This window comes from Sinohyriopsis cumingii, chromosome 8 (genome assembly GCF_028554795.1).
Source record: "Sinohyriopsis cumingii isolate HCF-2022 chromosome 8, ASM2855479v2, whole genome shotgun sequence".
NCBI classification, from domain to species: Eukaryota; Metazoa; Mollusca; class Bivalvia; order Unionida; family Unionidae; genus Sinohyriopsis; species Sinohyriopsis cumingii.
The window spans coordinates 107213746-107229120 of NC_142968.1; the positions used below are offsets into that span (position 1 = coordinate 107213746).

Sequence of the window (15375 nt, forward strand, 5' to 3'; positions counted from 1 at the left end):
AAATATCCACTGAACAAGTTTAATACATCCTTTCGAATAATGAAGAGAATCCTTAACCACAGATTGGTAAACATAAGTATTTAAGAGACGTTTACAAACCACAATATTCCCATAAAGTATAATCGCACCCTCCAAGAGGTAATAATCCCAAACCGCAAGTATTAGAGCAGAAAGACAGAAGTCACATAAACCATATATCTCTCAAACGAATTTTCAGCAAATTCGAGTTGCAGCGCAAGAATGGTGCATGGACATTAATATGTGTGAATGCATTATGCAAAATATTAGGCACATAATAAATAGACCAATCTGATGCTTGATAGATATTGATAATAACGAACACTTAAATAATATTTGAAAGACGTATGGTTTGAATTAAACTTATTCTACTTCCAAGTAATATATAATGAAAGTGACAAAAACAGGACACTATTGAAAGCACAAATGTTGCCGATTTATGGAAACTTGCTATCTTGCCCTCAAAGCCCATCATCACAGAATCATTATATTTTTTTAATATAAAAGCGTGCGTAAAATATGGTTAGTTTCTCTTTTGTAACAATACCATTATTAACGGGGTAATACTAAAGAAAGAATACTTTCCGAATGAGGGATGGGTCAGAGCCGTTACAAAGAGACTAAATATATATGAAATATATAATAATAGTGAATTCTAACGAAACTTATTTTGACATGGATTTTTTTTATAAAAAAAAGTAGAGACGCTTCCAGCAGGAAACTTCTCTGGATACATTTCATATGCAGTTTAAAATTGAAAGGCTTAGTGTCAAAAAAATGTATAATAGTAACTTATGTAAACACTTCAGACAAAATTTACGAAACATTCTGGACTCGTACATGTTAGAATCACCAAGGGCAATTTACAACAAGGAGATACAACAATACAAACATGTGTACAAAATAATAAAGGAGTGGGTTTTGTGTCTATCACATAGCGAACCAGTATGTTTTTACCAAATTCTAAGCTCTGTGTGTGCGTCTGTGCGCACGCTCAGTGATATTAACACTGTCATACACATTTAGTTTTGATGAGTTTGCTACCTTTTTCTGATGTCTTTACTAATATATATATATATATATATATATATATATATATATATATATATATATATATATATATATATATATATATATATATATATATATATATATATATATATATATATATATAGGCTTCACGTATTGATTATACATATCCGATGAATGAATATCATGGAGCATATAACACGAAGAATATACGTGATGTGCTTGCAAAAAGTTAAGACATAATATGATCATGCGCATAACGTTGACTGTACAGGCAGGACAACGAGCTTACAGGAACATATAGTTGATAAGTATGAAAATTAACCAATATATTTGTTCTTACTAATTGAATGGATAAAAATCACACTCTTCTTGATGATAGTACCGTATCAGTATAATCTATTACACCACAAATGTTTTATGTCAAATATGGTTAACAAAGTTGTTGTCGATATCTTAACTTCTGTAATAATTTTTTTTAGAAAAATGTTGCCAAGAGATAGTTTTCACACCCGTGTTAATTTTCGTGGATTGGAATTAAAAATATTTAAATAGTGTATCCATTCAATTTTCAGCTAGAGTGCATTTCTTTATAAATATTATTTAGTAGCAGCAACCCGTGGATAATTATCAGAGTTGCCTTTGTCTCCGTTATCAAAATTGTATTGGTAGTTACATTTTCTTGTAATGTTTAAATTCCCTCAAGGAACCCCCTTTGCAAGCTTACCATATTCATTTGGTGCTTCCGTGGGGTTTTTGGCGTATAGATCACATTTAACAGTAAATAAATAGATTATTGCTAGAAAGATGTGTAGCATATTGTGTGCATCGCATACTAGAAGGAACCGTTTGTGTGATGTTCAAAATGGAAAGAGACAATTGTGGAAAAATGTCCAAATTCGTAGACACGTATTATGTATCATATAAATTATGTGTCGAGATATATCATTAAATAAAATCTTATTTTTTAAATATATACAAACATTGACTTATAATTACCGAGGAAATGTAAAATCACTTACAAATTTGTTACCCAACAACAACAATTGCCACAACATCCACAAGGAAATATTCTGTTGCATAAGTAGTTAAGTCAACTACGTGGAGTGATACATACCTTCGCTATACAAACCAGGGCAAATTAAAAAATATAATGTTTCAAAAAATAAATTATTTAAACCCCTTAAGAGATCAAGTTTCATATGGCTACCGCAATTACTACCTTGATTATTTTAAACTTTTTCGACATCCATTATTCTCTGCCATACCTTGTGAGCCTGTATGGAGTGGCGGCCATTTTGTAACGGAAGTCTGCTTTGAGTGAGTGTAGTAGCACAAGGAATTATGGGTACTTTCTTCATTAAATATGATGACAAGTGTGTCCGAAGCAAGTAATAAAATTGAAAGTTTCTTTTGTATTCTAGTATATACATTCTTTTTGTCTACCCTTAACCATACCAGTATTCTAACTTGGAGTACAAGTTGCGCTTGATATTTAAATTAAACACCTGTCAACGGGGCATCCTTATAATTACTATGATATATAGGGCCGCGGTTAATCTTAAGTTTGCAACATTGTCGAAATTCGTACTTGCGATAAGTCATGCCATTTCTTATTAATTTTGCTATCCCGTGGAGTAGAGTACAAATAAGAAAACGTCAGCGGAATGAATACCCCATTTACTACTAACGTCAACAAGAGGAATATGTCTTTTTTAATACTCGCCCCGACCCCGCCAAAAGGGGAGTTATAGCAAGCCAAGAAAAAGAATATTAAAACCAGATAAATCAGGCATTATATATATATATATATATATATATATATATATATATATATATATATATATATATATATATATATATATATATATATATATATATATATATATATATATATATATATATATATATATATATATATATATATTGGATTGCATTAGAAAATACTGTTGTTATTATTGTTTTTGTTTTTTTTATAGAAGCAAGCTTCATAAACAAAAGCATAAATTTCGATCACTGTGCTTTTTCTGGCCCATTTCGGCAATGTAATAATGAGTATGTGTAATTTAAAGTTGTCGGTGAAATAAATTAAAATTACACGTGCGTTTGACTACTGCTGGGATTCGTATTAAATTGAAACAACCACTGTATTCGACTTTTGGATAAGTTACCTCTTTCCCCTCCGTCAATCGCAAAAGAAAAATAGTTTGAAATTAATAGATAATACAATTGGCGAATGATAAAATAGTGATGATAAAAGTACATACTATATATATATATATATATATATATATATATATATATATATATATATATATATATATATATATATATATATATATATATATATATGTGTGTGTGTGTGTGTGTGTGTGTGGGTGTGTGGGTGTGTTTGTATGTGTAAGTTTTATTTGTACACATAATCTAATTTGAGTCTCACTAAATTAAAGACGAGATTATTGGGATTATTAGTGGGATATTTTGAGAGAGAAAACAAATTCATTCCGAATAATTTAATTCTTGTGACAAAAAATTATATGCTTTTGGGATAGAGAAGAAAAGGAAAATAACGAGTGGATGAAAATGGTAAATTTCATGCCACATTTTAGAGATTTAACCAGTATAGTATAAAATGTGTGTGTGATAGGGACGATAATCCAATTCAAAATACTGACTGAAGCAAGAAACGTGTATGAGAACATGAATCAATAATTAAAATGTACATGTAACGTAAAGCATATAACCACACACAAAGCCAGAAACAAGAAATATATCTGGTGAGACAAAGTTCAACAGCCTGCATGGACTGAAACCATTATACAGTAATCTATACAAAGCTCGCAGATAAACATGTCAAATACGGAAAATACAAATAAAAACTCCATTAGTTATTGCAAAATGTTAACACAAAAACAAACTTCAAAATTTGTAAAATTTATTTAGTATACAATTACAATAGACGATAGTAAAGTATAATCCAAATAAGTAGATTTTATCCAGGATGACCCTCAGAAACGACAATGGAGACGATATTTAAATAACAAAAAAATGAAAATGTTTTTCCACATACAAAGAGAGGTAAATTAGAAAAATTAAAAATTAAGAAAATAAATGACAACGACTGACATGGATATTGTTGTAAAGCAAAAGTGAATTTTTATAATTATACAAATTGTTTTTTAAATTTAAATCTCTCATATGTGGTTGAAATAAACAACAAAATGATTCCATACAAACTAGTCAATTTCCATATAACGAGTTTCGGCACTAAATCATAGAGTTAAGAAAATCGTGTAGCAAGAAATCTTATGGGTAATTTGGCACCTGTTTTGTTTGTTTATCGAATGAAGTACGACACACACACACAAAACAAACCCTCTGTAACAAGAGGGGTTGTTTTCCACCAAAATTTGAACGTTCCAAACAGCTATAACATATCAGTTAGATATATAAATATGTATTTTATATATGTCAAATGACCTCACATTCTTAACTAGGAAATGTGACAGTAGCTGTAAATAATTTCAATGGTGATCCAACATTCCATTATCATCTACGTGGAGAGTTTTTGTTAATATTTACCTAATCAATTTTTAAAAAATGTTATGATTTGAAAATATCTGCACCTATGAACCCTTCGTAAAAAGAAATAAAAATTAAGGAATAGGAATTTTTAAGGACACGCTGATCTCCCGTGAATACGTGTAGTTTACATGCAGTGCGATCGTAATCTCATTTTGTGCAGTGGATATAAAATCGCATTCCCCCCTCACAATTAAAGCATTCCGCGTCTGAACCAGGCAGTACATGTACATTGTCTAGACCATAGTGCAGTTAGTAGATTGACACTATATAAAGATCAGCCCAGTGTCTGTTTTGAAAGAAAGACGAAAGCTTTTTGCTCGGAAACAAAATTATCTGACTTAAAATAAGCAAGTCAAGCCGAGCTTGAGGTTCTAAGTGGGGTTTTTGGCTTGATTAATAAGTTTATATAGGATTTGCTTACCAGTCAATATAGCATAAATAATTATGTAATGTGTGTCACAAAAATTGGATTATCATTGGGCACAAGGAACATTGAATTTGGCGCTGTTTGTATCGGTAAGTGGATTACACAAATTGCTATGGATGAAGAAATTAACAATTATAAATTTAGGGCTGTTACCATCTAATATTTCTATTTCTATTTATTAATAAGTTGTTTATTAACGGTAATTGGCTGATCAATATTTAATCAATTCAAATAGTGTCATCATTATGGAAAAATATGTAATTTCTGTTAAGTATACACATACACACAGACGCGCACACACACATATGTATGTATATATATGTATGTATATATATGTATGTATATATATATATATATATATATATATATATATATATATATATATATATATATATATATATATATATATATATATATATATATATATATATATATATATATATATATATATATATATATATATACTTCCAATAATTTTTATGGATACAGTTATCTGCCTTTAGGTATCATCTCGAAAATCAACAGAATATATGTACCTGATTTGACTCACTTGGCATAATTTCAAAATTCTAAAACGTAACGTCGATACTCCTACCATCATCTGATCCCATAAGGTTATATCTCAGACCGAGCTCAAGTACTACAGCATGCCATGTAGAATTCAGGACACCAGTCTCTTGATACGAATCAACCAATTTTTTTTATACCTCTGTATTTAGGTTTACAATGTTTCAATTTTCATCAAGATAGACAATAAAGAGGCTAATATTGAACAGGTGTATATGTCTTGATGTTTAACGGTAAATCAGCACAATAGAGGCCATGTAATAAAGTGAAACTAAAGAACTGCACTATATTTTAGGAAGAAAAACCCTCCCAAATAAACATAATCAAGTATATAAAAAAATTAAGGTAAAATTATAATATCCTTAAAATACGGGGTAAAGATATCTTTTAATATAAACTGCATTCTCTCAGAAAGTCATAGATTGTCTCTCGTGGTTTATTACTATCAGGTTCACATACAAAACACGTTTGCATTTTTTTTAGTGTATAAAATAGACTCACAATATATGTAGAACTCGCGTAGTCTTACAATTCTAATATGTTTGAGCTACTGTTTTCATATCAATTTCCTAATTCGATTCGAACATGCGAGGTACTGTTTTCACATTAATTTTCTGATACGATTCGAACATATGAGGCACTGTTTTCATATTAATTTTCTGATACGATTCGAACATGCAAGGTACTGTTTTCACATTAATTTTCTGATACGATTCGAACATATGAGGTACTGTTTTCATATTAATTTTCTGATACGATTCGAACATATGAGGTACTGTTTTCACATTAATTTTGACGATATGCATCATTTTTATTTTTGATTCTGACTGTGCCATGTATTCAGGGACTATCATTTTTAGACTTTTTTTCTTTAGTGCATATATTCTTTCCAGTAATTTCTTAGGCGATATATGTAGGTAACAAAGTTTTATTTTAATGTTATTATACTATATATTGTAAATGCATTAATACACATTCTGTTAAGTCTTTGTAACCTAATCTACCAAAGTGATCTTAGTTTTCACTAACTACAGCAAAAACCACGACAGACGGCACACACACACACACACACACACACACACACACACACACATATATAATGTAGATACCTCAAGTATTGCTGGATTTCTTAAATTATAACTAAGCAATTTACTAATTTGCAGATTAATTTGTCTATTTGGGACCTCGGGTGGCCGAGTAGTTTACCGACCACTGCCATCTCACCTCTGTCCGCATAGGTTCGAGTCTCGGGCTCGGCCATTGTGGATATGTGAGAATGCTTGCCAGTAGCTTTCCTTGGGTTGGTCGTTCTTCCCGGGATTTTCCCAGGTTCTTCCTCGACCAGTTATTCAGGCCGCCATGTATGGCATAATACGCGCTGAAAAAAATGCGTTAAACGCAAACAACAATTTTCACAACTAATTAACGTGAAAACATTACCGTTCACACCATCCTTCGCTATCTCTAAATTATTTAAAAAAAAAGAACTCAATCTAAAGTTCAAAGTCTAGAATTGATAGTAAGTAATTTTATTTAAACTCAAAGAAATTTTTATACTTTTTTACACCTTGATTATGTGAATTGTCTGCAAAGCTTTCCTCACACGAACGCACTCTTTAATATGTTATATAGTTCTTGGGTTTCAGAGTTGATTTTGAGATTTTTGTTCAACAAGTTTCGAGTGTAATGTCGACCTATGCAGCGCAGGACATATGGATATCTCAGTCACATAAGAGAATCTGAAATGTTTATTTTATTTTTCCACACAAAAATAATTTTGAAATAATTGACAATTTACAATGTGACCAAATGTGTAAGGATATTATCACAAGTAGACAAGTATATATATATATATATATATATATATATATATATATATATATATATATATATATATATATATATATATATATATATATATATATATATATATATATATATATATATATATATATATATATATATATATATATATATATAGTAAGATCTGAAAATAACAAAATTGTGTTATACATTTTGCACTGAATGTAAGAGCACAACTATGTACTATTTTGTGACAATATCTACTCACCAATCATTTTCTTGAACGGATCGAAACCTGTCTTGCTTCATCTTGCAAAACACGGTCAGGGAGCTGCAAAATGACGAAGAAAAAGTCAAATAACTGTTAGTTAGTATTGTTGTTTGTTTCCATCGTAAAACCAGATAAAAGTAATTTCGTTTGTTTGCATAGCACTCTGATCAAAGTCTAACTTGAATCAACTCATTGATGTCATTTATAAGATTGTGCTTCTATGTGTATCGTGGTTCCCTTCCCTGACTGTCAGACATCTTTTGCTGCCATTTTTAGTTTAGACTGTATATAATTTATAAAGAAAGAAAGAAAAGAAAAAAAATAGATCATGCATTTTTTCAACGAAGGAACCAATTCTGTATGAAAGTTCACAGTGACGAACTGCACGAAAGATATATTAAATTATAGTAGTTTTAACTGGTGTTCTATCAGCCATTCTTTATTCTGACCATATCTTGGTTTTCTTTGTTTAAAAATCTTTTCATTAATTACAAAATTCCATTTCCTGCGGTACAATATTGTGTCAAAAAATTGGCCTTCATAAGAGTGTAAAAAAGAATAAAACAATATAAGCAAATATGTCAAAACATGACGTTGGTGCATTATATTATATTCCGGCTCATATAGATTAAAACTTAGGCATGTATTTCTATATTTAACACCAGATATGCGATGCAAATTTACAGTTTCATCTCCAAAAATAAATGTAATTTCATTTATTAACCTAATAAAATATAAAAGCCTTTGCATCTGCTGCCAGTTATGTTTCATACTTAACTGCAATGTTGCTAAAAAAAGTTATTATACGTAATGTATTTCAATATAGCTATCATATATCTCTAGTTTGGTAGCGGATCATTGTGTGTTTAGAGTAAAGAAAACGATTTTACTGTGCCAATACATTTTCGTGCATTGATCTTTGTCTTTAAGGATCAGTACTTCTGACCAGAATTTTATTTATTCCTTCCAAGAGAAAATGTTGCTTAGCCCTACGTTTTCTGTATATTTTTACTTTAATCACTTTAAATCATTGAATAATTATTTTGAACTTCAGATATACATAAGCGGAGTATTGTTCCTTTGTTTTAAAGTCTTGTTGAGAATTACAACAAAAAAAAAAGAAATAAAAACATCATATAAAGTAAGAAATTGGAGGGATCAATTAACATGTGCCAAAAAATAGATATATACAGAATACAAGTTAAAAAAATTAAATATGTTCATGGAAAACGACTTGTACCCTCAGAAATTATATTTAGATTACTTATCAGGCCACCCATGTTAACTTATATTATTCGACAATGGGGAATATTTCAAGTCTTATAACATACTGCATTTGTAACAAAGGCAGAGGAACATGAATAGAAAATTGTAATTTCCAATGTATTCTGGAATTTTTTATTTTAAAAAAATGTACATATTAATTGGTGTGCATCTATTATCACATCTAAACATCGTTTATTAATTACTCCAAGAATAATTAATGAGCAGGTATAAAGTTTCCTGCACGAAGACTAAAGTATATATTGCTATACTTAGAAACATTATAGCATATTAGTGAAGCCCGTTTAAGCATACATAAACGCGTTTATACATCTTAAACTCAGGTGAGAAAGAGTTTAGATGTTTCAAAAGACAATACAGCATGCGATTAAAGTGAAAAAAATTTCCCGAGCGTTCCAGACGCTTCAGTTAGACTACTGATATGGCCAATACTCTGACCCCGCCTTCGTAAATGAAGGTGGGGCTCGAAATGGGGTTGATACTAACTTCAAAAGAATTAAACGAATTTGTTTAATTTCAAACAGCACATTATATATATATATATATATATATATATATATATATATATATATATATATATATATATATATATATATATATATATATATATATAATTTGTTTAAATTATTACCAAGGAAAACCTTTCAATTTATTTACGATCTTAAATTATGTCAGTGATTATGGAAAAACAACATTTTAATAAGGTGGCGTAGGAATACAAAAAGTGCATGCATTAAAAAAAAAAAAACCACGCCAGACAGTGATCTATTCATATCTGAGTTCTTAACCAATCAAAAGAGGCTGCTTCTGAATCACAACGCGGTTTAAATTATCTGCACCGTTGTGGGATTATAATGGATGGAATTTATTCATTTGAAAGGAATCTATGGTCGAAGTCCTCTAAGAAGATAACATACTTTTAGTATGTTCCCCAAACAAATAGGGTTGTCAACGGATATTAATACGATACGCTTCATGTACATCATACCAAAATCTCGTTCATCGAAACTCAGCTGGGTTGTCGTCTGCTCTATTCAATATTACATAATTAACTTGAAATCGATAATAAATGACCAGATTAGTTGCCTTTGTATCAATTTTGATATACACAGTTTGTAATGTGATAGTATTTGCTTGTTGCATTGTATTTTTAAAAAATCCAAATTGGATAAAAGAGAGAAATCAATAAATCAAATATCGATATCTCTGACGAAACAGAAATACAAGTTAGTAACATCTTTTGTGCCAAATAAAATAAATTGTGTTGGGGGGAGTGTCTTTTTTGTGGAGATAAGACAGTAATGTTACCGCATATACTAGGAGCATTAAAATTAAGGAGGCGGACACACACTCTCACATCTGAGAAGAAAGGTACGAGAACCAATGAAAAATGTACATTTGATACTAGTTTTCCAAAGTACATTTTAAACTCACGCAGAAACACAAACGAAGATGAGATTATTTGAAAGTGTATGTATGGCTTGTTCTGTTTCAGAATGACCTGGTGAAGGCTGATTCATTGCAATCCAGAACCCCAATATTCTTCTTTCGTGATGAGAAAAGCGATATTCCCTATATATATATATATATATATATATATATATATATATATATATATATATATATATATATATATATATATATATATATATATATATATATATATATATAATTGACAATATTCATAAAAAATAAACAAGATTTTGCAGAAGAGATATTAAATTGAAAGGCACGTTGATATTATGTAAGAGCTGATTCTGACATAAATTCGTACGCTTTTAAGTTTTATCCAGGTCAATGGACTATTAAAAATATTGAACGAGTTAATAAGATACAAGATTTGTTCTCATTTTATGGAGATGGGGGGTTAAGCCAAATCAAAAGGATGTATGCATGTCTTGCGCCGTGAATTTTTAAATCATTAGGGCTTCCGTGTTCGTTCTCCTTCCTCGTTCCTTTCTTCCTTCTTTCCTTCCTTCCTTTCAAGAATGTTATTTGACTTTGTTATCTAGTTACACGGTTTAATGTTTTGTTCATTTTTTAAAAACATATACTTAACTATAACATTTCGACCGAAAATTAGTGAGTATTTGAGATAAAATAATGTATTCGGTTGCTCTTCTCTGTCCTCTTTAATGATGATAATAATAATAATAATAATAATAATAATAATAATAATAATAATAATAATAATAATAACAGTGTCTTTAATTAAAGAGAGCAGGACAATTATCTGAAGAGCTAATCTACACTGAGGCTCTCATATAAAGGAACTTATTTATAAACAAAACCCCACATAGATTTAAGAAATAACAACAATACATGCAATATGCAGTTAGTAACAAAATAGATGAATAGTATATTTAATGATACCCTAAGGTATTTCATGAATACAGTTGTTTTCATCTCTGAAGCCACTGAATAAATTGAGTTTGGACGAAGGAAATAGAGCGGTCATTTCTAATCTCAACTGGAATACTATTCCAGAGCAAAATTCCAGAGTATTTGAAACTTTTTTGAATAATTCCTTATTTGGTTTGGGAATTTGATAAAGTTTGGTATGCACTGATTGCAGGTGGTGAGCATTGCCAGGTAGCCTATACTGGGATAGAGACTGTAAATATATACGAGTCTCTCTCTCTCTCTCTCTCTCTCTCTCTCTCTCTCTCTCTCTCTCTCTCTCTTTCTTCATCTTCTTTTCTCTTTCTCACCGCGAATATTACGTTAGTATCGCTGGTTCATAAAGAATTAAACAATTAAAACCTATTGGGTAGTTATGTAAATTATGAGATTTATGATAATTTGTGCCATTAAAATATAGCAAGATTTATATTTATTGCTTATGTCTGTTATTTCAGTGAAACTTTGTGTCATCTTAGAAAATCCATTGCATACGAATATTTTGGGAATAAATTTTGTGATAAGAATCTAAAGATCTTCTGACGTAAGGGGCCTGAAATCTTGTTAAAGTTAAAGTGATATATATATAAATATATATATATATATATATATATATATATATATATATATATATATATATATATATATATATATATATATATATATATATATATATATATATATATATATATATATATATATATATATATATATATATATAGTATGTATGCATAGTATGTATGCTGTATCAATGATAAACCACGAGATGTATAATTTTTCATTAGAAAGAAACGAGGCATGCCCTAGTCTCCTTTTAATGAAAAATTTATACAACGAGTGGTATATCATTGATACAGCGTACATACTATACATATATTTTATTTATATAAAATACAAATACACATATTTGCACTTTGAATGGAGTTCCGATATGATCCTGGCAACTGTGCATTGGCCGAGTGAATGAACTCCTCACATCCCTGCGAGTGTGTTCGCTACAAAATGTAGTTCTACGATTTTTCTTCTTGTTCACAGTGACATATGCAAGTTGATAAGTTGTTTTCTTTTTCAGTTTTTATTTTTATTCACATTTATTAAATCAATATAAGACACAATCATAATTTAAACATGAAATACGGTTTTTATGAAGAAAGTAGTACATTGCAAACACGCTTAGGCTCTTGTAAACTGAACCTGTACTGTCAGGCATTCACGTACTGGCTTATGAAAATTAGAGTGGAATAGTGAAATGACGAACCAACAACACGTAATTAAAATATTTTAACATATTGACAGTTCATCTAAGTCATTATTCTGCTTCAATTAACATTTCGAAAGACTATTTAAAAATCTCTCTCCCTCTCTCTCTCTCTCTCTCTCTCTCTCTCTCTCTCTCTCCCCCCCCCCCTTTTGGACGGCTTGACTAACATTGCCATCATTCATAGGTCCAGACACATCGTCGTATGACACAAGCGAAAATCCCCAACCTCTCAAACAGAGGGGGGGGGGGCACCATTAGGACATTTTTATATTTAATAATTAATAATCGATATTTAGAACATTATAATAGATTTAAGAAATAACAACAAATGATTAAAGCAAAATAAGATATGTGTGCATCGTAACCGACAAATTTAACATATAGGCCTAGCGTTACTGGCTATTGCAACTATGTATCATTGATATTATGAACACTGTAGATAGATCACAAGGAAAGCGTAAACATACCGTTACGAGCAACCAGATTAATGTAGGTTATTTGGTACAATTTCAGTTTTAACGTTTTCGTCCAGCGCAATATATTTTTCTCTCTCACTCCAGAATGGTGCTTATTTTGTCATTTACGCACGAGAGGGGAATGGAAAAAAGAAAGGATTCCAATAAAATTGTGTGTCATTTTATTTTCATTTAGAAAATAGGGACTATTAATACTTTTTATCGTTATTTTCATATTTCATTTATGATTAATGAATGAGTAGAAATTCATCATTGACCTATAGGCCTGCGGATGAAAGACTGTTATTCGTATTATTGCGCCATGGGCGGATCACAGTTTGATATACAGATAGTATTGGTATATCAATTTGCTTTATATCAACACTTTTAATGCCATGTCATTTTCAATGTATGTTGTATATATACACATGCATACATACATACATACATACATACATACATACATACATACATACATACATACATACATACATACATACATACTTTTTCCCCAGTAAAGCTTAAACAAATAATTGAAGTACATAGAGAGATCCTGGCAATATATATTTTCTATGTTAGTAATTTAGAATTTCTTCTCCAGTTATTTACGTTTACCCAACCAGTTAATGATCAATAACACAACATTACAAAATGCCGTTAGTCTGTGTAATAACAGGTACCGAAATTCCAACACATATGGGCATAATCTGTGAAATTCATAATTTTAAATTATCGCACTGATTGAATTCATTTGTTGTGTGTATATTTTTCACTAAATGGTCAAAAGAAAAGTCCTTTGTTTATTAAATATAATTTTTATCTTAGTCCTGACGATTTCAGATGAATCTTTATACTGCTCCACTGGAAAATATGTTACCAACAAACATAAGATTTCATCCTTGATTAGTCAGTGCATAATTACTATGTCAACTGCTCTATACTTCATGGGACTAATAAACTGACCTACCTACTGTATCGACATAGAAAAAATGCTGAATTTGTTCTTCCATTTTTTTTTGGGGGGGGGTATTTTCATTTGATAATTAAGTAAAAGAAAAAAAGTAGATAATCACGATGACAAAAACAAAATGTAGCTTTCAAAAGATAAATAAAAATACCGCTTTGGAAATAATGTGTTTATTCTGGTTTGTTTTCTCTGGACGTTTTACATTTTAATGTACTTTGTTTTGAACGTACTCTAAAAGCATTGTTAGGTCATTAAAATGGATGACATATTTTTGGTTTTAAATTTTGCTGTTTTTAATTAAATTATAAAAACACAAATGCAATATCTTGCTACTTGCTTTCATTGCTTGAAGTGAATATGTAGATACATAGATAGATATAACTTCCGGAAATTAATCAATAACCAATTGTATAAAAAAATAATATCCCATTCAATGTTTACTATTTAGCGAGGATCCATAAATGATCTGTGCAGTATGACGATATTTAACCATTTGGTCTTGTCCACGAAGGCTGTTCATTTCTAAGGTCTATAATAAAGTTAAGTCAAATAACACGTTACATTAAACATTTATGGAAATACTAACAATAGGAGAATATTATTTCAAATCAACCAACTTAGATGGACATCTGCTTTGCTTTACGTTTTCCATTTATAATAATAATAATAATAATAATAATAATAATAATAATAATAATAATAATAATAAATAAAATAAATAAATAATAAATAAAATAAATAAATAAATAGAAATAAGAAATATATATATTAAAGATTATAATATCATGAAAAACATTGTGACCTCCAGATCATATATATCGTAAGTCATATAAAAGGTCATTAGTAGAATGAGTATTATGCTGTAACGTAATAATATTGCATGATGCATATTGACGAAAATATTCAACTTTAAATCAAGGTTTTGTAATTCGCATTAAACTAAATAATTGGAAACGAAATAATATATTTTACCCAATCCTATATCATACAATCATTTCCTACAATATAATTCGCTAGAACAATCATCCAAAAGAATAAGTTATGCCACCTATTTACTGTATGAAAGGTAACACACAATTGTACATAAAAAGTAAACTTCACGCATGAATGGGTTATCAGTGATTTAGAATACATGTAGTCCAAACGTTTAGGAAGAAAATTTCAAGCTGTTTTTGGAACAGCGAGAAACTATTACAACTTTCCAGCCATATTTGACTTTTTAAATATATTTTGCATACGAAATTTTGTTCATGTGTGATATTAATTCTTTATTATTCAAGATTTAGTATGTACGATCAACATATAAAT

The 15375-nt window shown here is 29.7% G+C and overlaps 2 long non-coding RNA genes across 3 annotated transcripts in view; one reads left to right on the forward strand and one right to left on the reverse strand.

Moving 5' to 3' along the window:
- The window catches only part of LOC149794325 (uncharacterized), a 72012-nt gene that overhangs the window by 47657 nt on the left and 8980 nt on the right, over positions 1-15375 (forward strand). The gene's annotated exons all lie outside the window — the stretch shown is intronic.
- LOC149794326 (uncharacterized) overlaps positions 1-15375 on the reverse strand; it is a 57960-nt gene that overhangs the window by 6524 nt on the left and 36061 nt on the right. For both annotated transcript variants that reach the window (XR_016423008.1, XR_016423007.1), the window contains one exon: positions 7698-7760. This is a non-coding gene — a long non-coding RNA (uncharacterized LOC149794326). The remainder of the gene's footprint in view (positions 1-7697; positions 7761-15375) is intronic.